Consider the following 12,810-nt stretch of genomic DNA (forward strand, 5'->3'; position numbering starts at 1 on the left):
GCCGCCTTTAGCTTAGAAGTGTTATTGTTTTTGGACCCGCCTTCATTGATCGTAAACATGGGTGAAGCCCTTTTACCCATGCTTGCTTCTGCCGTCTTAAGCATGGCATGTAATTCGCCAATGCTTTTATCCCAACCATTCATATTGTAATTCATTACAAATGTGTCAAACCTTTTTGACAATGAGTTGAGAATGAGGTCTGTGGCTAATTCATTAGACACGTTGCAATTTAGACAGTTCGCTCGATCAATAAGGCTTTTCATCTTAAGGACATAAGATGAAACGGATTAGGAGTCGTCCATCTGACATGCATGAAGCGCTCGAACCGTTTCGAAGCGCTCGACACGAGCTTGTTGAAGGAACATCTCCTTCAACTGTGTGATCATGTCATATTCACTATGATGCTCAAAATACTTTTGGAGTTCAGGTATCATAGTCCCAAGCATGAGGCAAGAAACTTGCAACAAATCGGTGCAATATTTCTCCCAATAAGCCATGCCTTCCGTATCATCCTCATCTGGTTGATCGGGAATGGGGTCTTCCAACACATACGCCCTATCCTCTAGTTTGAGGACAATTCTTAGATTGCGGAACCAATCCATGAAGTTCGTATGGTTGAGTTTTTCCTTTTTGAGGATTGACCTCAACGATAGGTTGTTAAAGCTTATTGGTACGTTCGGAATGTTGTTGTTATTGGCGGCCATCTACAAAATTTAACAAAGTTGTTTAAGTATCAATTTTAATTTAACGATCAATACCCTTTAAATCCAATTGATATTTATTAAATTTTAGAATCCAACGGTAAACCAAATTTCGGTTAGGTGACCTTTATCCCGTTATTTGATTTACCTAGGTAGTCATTATATGACAATTGCAATCCTTTTGCAACTTCTAAGTTATGGGATCATGCAATCCTTTTGCATGGTATATTTATCCCATCAACGCCTATTTGTTCCTCATGCTTCGGTGACCCTAAGTTCATGATTTCCAAATCAAGTCGTCCTACTTGTGTAAACGTGTAAACTTAACATACAAGTGGTTAGGTGACCTTTATCCCACAAGCATGCGAAATTCACCTTAATCATATTAGTTTGCTCATAATGGTTAGGTGACCTTTATCCCATTGTGAGTTCCCTAATATTTTTAAGTGTTGCACAAAAGGATGGCGTTTAACTTGTTTGCCTTGTTAATAAGGGATTTTAAGTTTTCATTAATTCTAGTTTGAGAAAACTTTTATGCCATACACCAACATGCATTTAGTGTATGGTTCATTTGAAATCCATTTTCATGTCTATAAACCATTTTATATATAAGATCCTAATCATGTTCTTAATAACCGTTTATTAATGTTCTTTTAGCAATTTTTAATTTAACCAATTAAATTGTCGTTTTGCATGTCGATAATTAATGTATAATTTAACCAATTAAATTGCCATTTTGCTTGTTGTTAACTTGTGTGATTAACTTGTAGCATACAAACATACAATACACAATCATACAATAAACAACCATGCATGCAAAACAAATATGTTCACAATCAAGCCATTTTGGTAGACATTTGTTTAGCCGAAAACAAATGCCACCGGATAAGGGGTTATAACACAAAGTAGGAGATTTTAAATCTCCCACTTAATCTTGCATCCAAATGCTTCTTCTTGTGTTCTTCAAGTCTTCATCATCTTCATCTTTTTACAAAATATATCCTAATACATTTTGTCTAAAAAAGTGAAATTACAACCTAATCTATTTTACATACCAAATATAAAATAAATTACATAACCAAAATAATATTATTACATACCAAATGAATAAATATTAAATCAACCAAACATGCAACCAAACACAAGGTCAAGGCTTAGATTGTGAACATCATCAACATAAGTGATAGGCAAAACAGAATCACAAGTGATTGGAAACACAGAATCACAAGTGATCTGCAACACAGAATCACAAGTGATTGGCAATACAGAATCACAAGTGATCGGCAACACAGAATCACAAGTGATTGGCAACACAGAATCACAAGTGATCGGCAACACAGAATGCAGAATCACAAGTGATTTTGGGCAAAATGACAAACCACTCAAAACCGAAAATTTTACATTCTACTTCATGCATGTTCATAGAATGCAAAATTATAGTGGGTTTAATAACCATCTCGAAGCATATTTCAACAACTTCGGCTCTAGATACCATTGTTGGGATTTAACAAGTTCCATAATACTTATAATCATTCAAGAAATAATATTTGTGGAATCGTATAAATTACCATTTTAAAACTTGTAAATCTTTAACCATTTAAAGTTAAATCCCAAATAAGATCAAGTTGTGAAACATACTTACAAATTAAGAGTGGGTTTAGAGATAATACCTCCTCAAGCTAGTTGAGGGTAGTTTACAAATGTGCAAGATGATGATGAAGATGAAGGCAAGAAAGCTTCTAACTTGAAGCCTCAAGTGTGCAATACCCCAAGCTTTTTATGCACCAACACCTTCCTTTGTTTGGTTAGGATTTTAGACACTTGATTAACAAGATTACCATGCAAAAACACTCTCTTTTTCCCTCTAAACTGCCACAGCCAGCAGCTGTGTTTTCAGCAGAAAAACTGCAGTTTTTTTTAGTGTATTGCTTGTTTTCTCACTCACTTGAGTCAAGGAATCCCTTGGTTAAAGAGAGTCTTGCATGCCTTAAGGAATATATTGTTTACAAGTAACCAAGCAAGCATGGGATGTCACCTAGGAGTCCCAAAATCTGCATTCTTGTATCATTTAAATAATAAGTATAATTTATATAAAACTTGTTACATTTTATATAAAACTTGTTATTAAAGTTCAAGTTATAAATATAGGTTACTTGTACTTTATAAACCAATTTATAAAGTATAACAAAACGTAATTATTTATACATATAAATAATCAAATCCTTAATATATAAATTGTCCAAACAATTTATCTCAAGTGATAATATTTTAGAAACCCGATTTTCTAAAATCCAAGTGTCGCATATTCGTTTAATGATCCAATAGTTAAGATCAAATACGTTTAAGGTGTCGGTAAGCTTGTTATTGGGTATGACCTGACTTGGATCATAACATGTCAGCCACATTAATTAAATACGTCTCTCGGGCATACGAAAAACCTACAAAAATGTCACGGTTAGGGTTCGATTTCTCAACAGACCACCCAAATCGAGCAATAATTTCTTAGGTACAATAGGTCATTGGTTCGTCGTCATCATCATCATCATCATCGTTCGAGCATCATTCACACGAATAGCAGGTCCTCAACATCAATCTTCACTTGTATCAGAATCATCGTCATATCATCCTTCATCAATTGATAGTGCATTCGGTTAATTAATTAATCAAATAGGTAAATGGGTTCAATGATATTCTCTTTTTCTTCTTCCATTTATATATTTCTGTAATTTTAATGGATTTGAACACGATTAACAAAATTGGGATCTTAAAGGGTTCAGTGATGATCATTTATAGTTAATGACCTGCTTGTGATTTTGATTTAAAATGCCATATATCAATATACTATAATTAAATCGACAAAACTTTAGACTGTACCTTTTCTATTCTTTACATTTCATTAAATGGCTAAAAAAAAAATATAAGCCATTGAGTTTGGTCTGCTCATCAGTTTTCTGATGTTTGATGTTTGAATAGAACCAGGAGAAAAATATAACCTCTGCAGTAGCTGTAACAACTTAAGTAAAACAGAATTGGTGAACAGCAAGGGTGTTATGGTGTTGTTGTAAAACAGGAAATCCTTGCAGTGAGTTGTAGGTATAATGATAATGAAAGTCTTCAAATAAAACATGAGTGTAGCAGTTGGTTTGCAGATGGTTTGAGACTGCAGGGGCGATTTATGATGGGGTTAAAACAAAAACATAGCAGTTGTAGCTGCAGGCGTGATCGTGGTGGTGATCTCATGGGCTTTCTAGAGAATTAAAGGTAATTATGTATATAAGCTATGTGTATATATGTAGGTAGATATGTATGAGATAGAGAAAAGAGAGAGATGTGGTGTATGATATTATGGTTTCAATAGAAAGTGCAGGTTGATTGTTTAATGGTGATTGAAGATGAAGTAAAACTAGCAGGCTATTGGGGTTCTTCTGAAATAGAAAACAAAGAAGTAGCAGGTTTGAACAAGGTAGTGTTTTAGTGGTAGTGATTCTTCTAATATGTGTTTTTGTTTGTGTGTTTTTGTTTTAGGTCCGACATTGAATGGCCTTGAAGATTACGTTCGACCAGTGAAAGGAAACAGAAATATTATATAGTTAATGATGGTTGTAGAGTGACCATGGTGATGAAATTGTCAAGAGGCAAAGGGTGGTGGCTGCCTGGGTTGGTGGCGGTTGTCGTGAGGTAACAATGGAGGAAGATGAAGCTTGTGTTCATTCTCTAAGTGTATGCATTTATCTAGGTATCTATGTATATAATATATAAGGTGTAAATTCAAAAGTGTAAAGGCCAATTAGACAAGTTTAATATAATATGCTGTGAGTGGGCATCTCTTAACAGGAACAATTTGGAAGGTTGCCCTGATTATGTGGTTGCTTTGATTGTGAGATTGACAGGATACAGAAAGATAGAGATTTTGTTTTTACTTTCTATCATTATGTGTAAGTGATGTATATATATAATTGTGATGTGTTAATTGACAAATTATTTGCATGTTCTCTATCTATGTATATTACATGTGCATATATAAAGAAAACACTCTTAAGAATGAATCCAACACAAAACAGTGATAGATGGAATCCCATGAATTTAAATTATATAGTAAGGAGTAATATAGATGTTAATTTTTCTAGTTTGCAACCCCACACAAAAATCAAATGGCAGAAAAGAATTTAGTAGCACTATGTGCTGATTCATAATATAAGTTAGTGCATGTATGTGATATATATTATACATATATAAATACAAATAACATAATAATTTAGTAATCTAAAAGTTGAAAGAGGACGTGTGGTTTGAAAACATGGTAGCCACCATTTGTTGTTATATGCCAACGGTTATTTACGGATGATATATCGAGCTCCGTTGAGTATTAGTGGAGGATAAAAGTCTATAATTTATATGACTCCTTTTTCGGATCCTCGTTTATTTTATATAAGTTCGTCTTAACTTCTCTAAATAATAATAATCGAAACGTCACACGAGTATAATAATCAATTAATTATTATTTTAATATACTTATATATATATATATATATATATATATATATATATATATATATATATATATATATATATATATATATATATATATATATATAGATTCATAATAACCTAATTATATTGTTCATTATTTTATAACTTAATTCTTACAATTAAATCATATATTATTTTAATTTATATTTCACATGTATCTAATTACAAATAGTGGTTCGTGAATCGTCGAGAACAGTCGATGGTTAAAATAAATATATTAAATCAGTTCAAAATTTTGAGACTTAGTTTAACGGACTTTGTTTATCGTGTCGAAATTCTATAAAGATTAAATTTAAATTTGTTCGGAAATTTCCGGGTCGTCACATAGAATACTCTTGCGAGAGGTGAAAATGAGATTTTAAGTATAATGCGTGATTGATGATCTGGATATTGTCTGTTAGCTTAAGTTGTGTCTGACTTTAGATTTGTAAGTTTTAATCGGGCGGTTAAGAAGTGAATTGAACCCGGTAGTGTGTGACAGTCAGACATTTTATGATTTAGGTCTAATTATGACCCGTTGTTATGGTTTGCGGTATCCATGACATTGTTGACTTTGACTGACCAGATTCCGAGGACGGAATCTCTTTAAGGGGGGTAGATTTGTAACATCCTGATGTCGGACCTGGATGAAATTACCTATTTGCCCTTTTTGTCCGTTTGGTGTTTTAGTGAGTATTTTATTAAATTGATTATTTGTTGAGTGTTTTTATTTAATTATTAGTCCAGTGGGTTTGTTTTGTGACCAGGGTCACAGAAATTATTTGTTTATTAAATTTGGACTTCGTTTGGGCTACCGAACGAGGTACGTTGCGTTTCAGTAAACAGATAAATACCCGTGTTTTATCAGGAATGGGATTTAATCCCCATTTATAAGCCAAAAACCGCTTCACCCCTTGTTTTATTTCCTGATTCGTGGTTTTCTTCTTCTCCCTTCTCTGTTCTTCGATCAATACACACATACACATGAAGATAAAACCCTAGCTTTCAATTTTAAGGAAGAAGATGAAGAAATTGCAAGCTTAAAGTAGTGTTTTTCCTCCTCTCTCCCTCTCTTTTCTCTGTCACGAAACCCACCACAACCATGAACCCTAGCTTTTTGATTAATGGTGTAATTAAAAGAATTGCAAGCTCCTAAAATCTAATTGTGTTCATCTCTAGCATCTAACAAGGTTTGTCTCCCCAATTTCGTTTCAACTTTTGTTAATTTAGGGTTCTCACAAAAATGATAAAAAATTGCTAATCTTGGCTTTGTGATGTTGTTTAGTTTGATTTATGCTAATTTATGAATGTGTACATGTTTGCATGTATTCGGGGGCTTGTATATGGCTTGAAATAACAAGAAACAACATTTTTAGGGGTGCACCATGGTGGAGACAGTAGCTACGGCTGCTGTTGCTGTTGGTTTTCCAGTGGCTGACCGCCGCTGCCGGCTGCAGCTGGCAGCCAGCGGTGGTTGTTGTTTTTCGGTGCACGGGATGGTTTGGTTTGTTCTTTTGGACTCCGACCCGTTCGTATTAAAAATATTGACTTGTTCGCCCATTTGGACTTTGACCCATTTATATGAAATAATAAATTTGGAACAATGTGAAATGCTCCGTTCATATTAATTATAAACGTTTCATATTAATTGGTTTCTTTGCGAGGTTTTGACCTCTATATGAGACGTTTTTCAAATCTTGCATTCGTTTTTAAAAAAATAACCATAACCTTTATTATTGAATAAAGGTCTTAATGACATAATTTAGATTGTCTATCAAAGACAATCTCCTCAAATAAATAAGTTTTTACACAACCCATTACAATATGATCAAATATATTACAACAAATACTCCGAATGCAAGTTTAAACAATATAAACAATTATGCCGACTCCAAATCTTGACCTTGGGTTGGCTTACGACAGCGGAAGCGTTTTTAATATTCACCTAAGAATAAACATGCTTAAAACGTCAACAAAATGTTGGTGAGTCATAGGTTTAATTTCTATATAATAATCATAATATTTAATAAGCCACAAGATTTCATTTAATTAAATGCGCAGGATCATTACAACTGCAAAAATCATTCATACGATGAGTAGCCTGGTAATCAACCTTAACATAGAGCGCCTAAGATATCTGGCATCATACATTCCACTATTCAAACGTATGATAAGAACCCTTCGAAGTACTAAAGCATTTCCACTATTCGAAAATGGGGGTGGTTGGTGCCCGTAGATCTACCTTTAGGATTCGCGTCAATTAGTGTTTTTCACTAATTCTTAGGTTACCCAGTATAATAATAATAAGTACAGATATCCGGTATAACAAAACAATCGTAGAATGTAGTTCCATGAACTTGTGCTTATTTTGTAAAACATTTATAAATTTTGCATGTATTCTCATCCCAAAATAATTTAGATAGTAAAAATGGGACTATAACTCACTTGTGATGATTTCCGAATAGATGGTGATAAGACTTGGCCTTTTGAAAAATTCACGAACCTAATAATAATATTCTTGTGTCAAGATATATATATATATATATATATATATATATATATATATATATATATATATATATATATATATATATATATATATATATATATATATATATATAAAATTAATATTCCATACTTATGATACTTGTGATAATTTTAATTGTCCATTGTTAGTAGTCTAACGTTCGTGGTCCAATAGTCCAATAGTCCAATAGTCCAACAGTATAAATATATATATATATAAATATAAATGCGTATATTGTGTTAGAATTCACTAACACTATAATATATTGTCTTAATATAATAAGATACATAATATGTATATTGTCTGAAGCAATCCGCGACCCATTGTATACATGTCTCAGGCTCGATCACAACTCAAAGTATATAATATTTTGGAATCCACTTCGACCCACAGCTAACTCGAGATTACTGCCAATGGTGTCTAATAGTTCGTTCCAATAATATATATATAGAAGAAGTCAAAATGATATGTTAAAACTTTGTATACGAATCCACGGTGATCAAGTCATATATATATATATGGTGCCTTACGATCTTTATTAAGACTATAATATATTGTCGTAGAACTTAATCACGACTATTATAAATTGTATTTCCATAAGTTCGGGAACAAGACATGTATAAATACATGTAGGATACAAGGTAAGTTAGCTAGGATAAGGTTAGCATACATTTTTATTAATCAAAACCGTAGCTAAAAACAAACAAAAATATCCAATTTTGTTTTACCCATAATTTCTTCGTTACAAATCCGTTTTGAGTGATTCGACTTGCCATGGTTTTGTATCGAACCGTTATTTATTAATCTAAACAGAAAACATATATGTTTATAGTCGAAAATACAGCTTAGGTGTCAAATATAAGAAGAAAGTCATATCCGTCGTAAGAACGACATCTTGATGACTCTTTTGAAAAACATACTTCCAATTAGAGTTTAACCATGGATTTTGGATATATTTCATATCCATATAAAATAAGATTTTTCACTAAAGGAAATCTTTTAATTCAAAGTTTAATATAGGTTTTTAAAATCAAACCCAAAACAGCCCCGTTCGACTAAGACGGCGTATATTCGATTTTAAGGTGTTCTTCGTGTTTACAAGTTTTATAACCTTGTGTTAGCTTGACATACTGTCATAATACATGTGTTGAAGTGTTTTAAAAGTCAATTTAGAAGGATTAAGTTTATTTGCAAACAAGTTTAGAAATAATCTAAACTATGTTCTTGTTGTTATTAGTTATAACTCAAAATAAGATAGCTATATGAATATGAATCGAATAAGATTATGAATAAGGTTACTACCTCAAATCAAATGAATAAAGTTGCTGGAGAAATAAGGAGAATATCTTGAGTTCAAAGATACCCTTGATGGCTTGGAATTCTTGAAGTGTTCTTGATCAAGCTTTGTTATGATGATTATAACTTGAATTATGAGACCAATACTTGCTGAATTGAATGGAGGTTTGAGAGAGTGTTTGAGTATGTGTTTAGAGAGTAAAATGATGTAGTTAATTGGAATGAAATGGATGGTTATTTATCCTACATGTTGACATCAAAATGGGGGCAACAACATGGCTCCATGGTTTGTAATTTTATGCATTTAGTCATACTAGTTTCCAAGCCATGGTTCCCACAAGTCTACATCATGTTTATACATGTCTCACAACTGATTGAGGGCTGCTAAGATCAATGATTTGGTATGTATATACCCATAGTAAATACGTATAGAAGCTGGGTATGATATGGGTATAAATACTGTATGAATACGAATAGGATTCTTGATAAAATTGAATGAGAAAATGAGTATAGCTATCTTTATTGAGTATAAATATATTGATATATATTATTAAGTCTTTCAAAAGTGTATTAATACATATTAATACAATACATATACATACATTTTAATTTAGAAGTTATTACAATGTTAATCGTTATATATATGTATATAGTCTTGAAGTCTTTAAGTTAGTAATCTCATTTTATGTATATAACTAATTATTATTATATATAATGAGATACTTAAATATCATTTTAACAAATCATAAGTATATATATATATATATATATATATATATATATATATATATATATATATATATATATATATATATATATATATATATCCATATATACATCATTATATAATTATTTCAATTCATGACGTTCGTGAATCGTCAGACAAACTGGGTGGCCAAACGTTTGTATAAAATTCATTGCAAATAACCAATTCTTAATGAGTTTGATTTATTAACATGTTGGAAACATTAATTATGTAAATATTAATCTTCAATATATTAGCGGAAAAATCCGGGTCGTTATACAATGCATATGTTTGTAAGTGAAATTATATTCGTTGTTTGTTATGTTACTCATGACCCGTTCTTTTAGCGTTAGATGTTTTCGTAAGTGTTTAAGTATTAATGTATATTGTTTGGTTTTACCCATTTAACTGTGATCCAATTATTAGTATGACTTGGGTTTTTATTAGCAGTTGTTTATAACGGGTGTTAGCTCGTGGCCCGTTTTGCTTGTGATCCAACTGTGGTTCGTGACTTATTTCGTTAATAATAAATTTGGGATTTAAATTCTGCAAATGGTGCATTTGGTGTGGAATACTTGTTTTGACCGTTGACCCGTTAGTTAGAATATCTTGTGTATTATTATATTAATTTATGTGCTTGATCGTGAACTTGTTACTTATTCAAAAACAGCCCGAAACCCAATTTTTGTGGGCAAAACCGAGAGGGACAGCAGCGTAGCTACTGCTACTATTTCCTACTGCTGTTAACAGCTTATTAGCTGCTGTTCGCAGCCTATTAGCTACTGTTCGCAGCTTGTTTGCTGCTGTTCGCCCATCGTGGCACGAATCGGCTTGGCGTGGCCGCATCCCGATGACCCGTAAATGTGATTATATATATATATATATATATATATATATATATTATATATATATATATATATATATATATATATATATATATATATATATATAATTGAGAATATTGTTGTATTGTATGTACGTATGTATATATATAGTGTATGTGTATATATACATATAGTGTATGTGCGTATGTATATATATAGTATATGTGTATATATACATATAGTGTATGTACATGTGTATATATATAGTGTGCGTGTATATATACGTATAGTGTATGTACGTTTGTATATATATGTATGTAAATATGTATATATATAAGTGTTTATTATAAGTGATGTGTTTAGGTGAGTGCGAATGTATATGTATATATATAGAGATGTAAATATATATGTGGCGTGCATATATATATATATATATATATATATACATATATATATATATATATATATATATATATATATAATGAATATCATATAGTTAGTATTTGTGGTGCAATTTACTAACTTGTTCAGTGTTTATTCTCGGGTGGTACAAACAAGGAGAAGACCCGGTGATATTAGACTACCGAGTTTAGCTGGTGATCGGTGAGTGGATCTATCTATAGATAGAGTTTAAGTAGCTGATCACGCTACTTGTGTTTATCTTGATTATACTGTGTAAAATGCAATTCTTAGATAGTTGCAATGTTAGTTAGTGATTGCCATGCTCGTGAGTTGTTGTAAGCCTGTTGTATGTGGTTGTATGTGCGCTATGTGATTGACACCAGGGAGACTGGGGGCTCGAGACCATGCCTAGGGAGGTTAGAGTCTGTATGAGGTCAACCGTGCCTAGGGAGGTTGGGTCCATAGGCTACTGATTGTGAGTATAGTGTGAACGACGCATCCCCTGCGTCTGGATGACTATATTGTGAATCGAATAGCGAGGGCTATCGGTAGACTCTAGCCCGATCAGCTAGGATTCGTGTGCTCGTACAAGTCGCCGATCCTCATATTGTCGTGTTTGTATGCTAGTTGGTGGTTACCATGTTGTGATATTGATGTAAAGCTTGTGTGATGCTTAATCTTATTCTGTTAGATAGATTCCATTCACTTAGCGGTGCGCTAACCCCCACATTTACACCCCTGCAGGTTTAGGTACTGCTAGGATTGGGATTTGGGCTGAAGACGTGTTTGACTCGAAGTACTCTGATGTGTCTTATTTTAAAATGAAACTGTATTTTATATAATCCGGTTTGTAATAAATAACTTAATTACGTGTTTTATAAATAACGTGGTGTTTGTTAAATTAAGATTTCCGATGTGATAAAAATAGGCTGGCGTTACAACATACATACATACATACATACATACATACATACATACATACATACATACATACATACATACATACATACATACATACATACATGCATGCATGTATGTGTGTATCTCATGTTAAAGACTGTTGTTTGAATCAAGTCGCAAGGTTCGCATATCAGACAATCTGACCTTGCGAATTTGAATCAACTTGTGTAACTAATGATCTAAAATTAGTCGCAAGGTTCGCAGGTGATGTGCAGCGGGGTGTATATAAAATAGTTATTAATTTTAGCAGGAAATACTATTAAATACGATACAATTTTACACAAGATATTTATTTATTTATAGAATGGATATACTTAAACCTTGCTACAACACTTATAGGCAGTGTACCTAATCGTAAAGTAGTGTAGTTTTTAGTAAGTCCGGTTCGTTCCACAGGGAAATCTTTAAACAAAGCTTAACGCTATATTAGTTTACTTTTATAAAAATACAAATATATATATATAAGTAATATTATTATTATAAAGGGGGGTTTTTACCGTTTAATGACCGGTTTGTCGATTTTAAAACTTTAGTCGCAGTTAAAACCAAATGTAAAATATTAAAAATAAATACAAGACTTAAATTAAAGCGTAAAGTAAATAACGATAATGAAATTGCGAATAATAAAAGTGCGATAAAATAAACTTGCGATAATTAAAAAGGACGATAATTAAAAGTGCAATTAAATAACAATAAATAAAAGTGCGATAATTAGAAGTGCAATTAAATATAAAATAAAGGAAATTAAATATGAAATAAAAGAATTATGCTTATTTAAACTTCCGTAATCATGATGTTTGACGTGTTGATTTTAGTTTTATGCCCATGGGTTAATTGTCCTTTGTC

General features: G+C 32.1%; 1 long non-coding RNA gene across 1 annotated transcript; it reads left to right on the plus strand.

Moving 5' to 3' along the window:
• The first annotated feature begins 11,145 nt into the window (after positions 1 to 11,145).
• LOC139842786 (uncharacterized) lies at positions 11,146 to 11,909 on the plus strand. The gene is made up of 2 exons (XR_011757451.1): positions 11,146 to 11,205; positions 11,749 to 11,909. It is a non-coding gene; the product is annotated as an uncharacterized lncRNA (long non-coding RNA).
• Positions 11,910 to 12,810: the final 901 nt, after the last annotated feature.

This window comes from Rutidosis leptorrhynchoides, chromosome 4, assembly GCF_046630445.1.
Source record: "Rutidosis leptorrhynchoides isolate AG116_Rl617_1_P2 chromosome 4, CSIRO_AGI_Rlap_v1, whole genome shotgun sequence".
Lineage (NCBI taxonomy): Eukaryota > Viridiplantae > Streptophyta > Magnoliopsida > Asterales > Asteraceae > Rutidosis > Rutidosis leptorrhynchoides.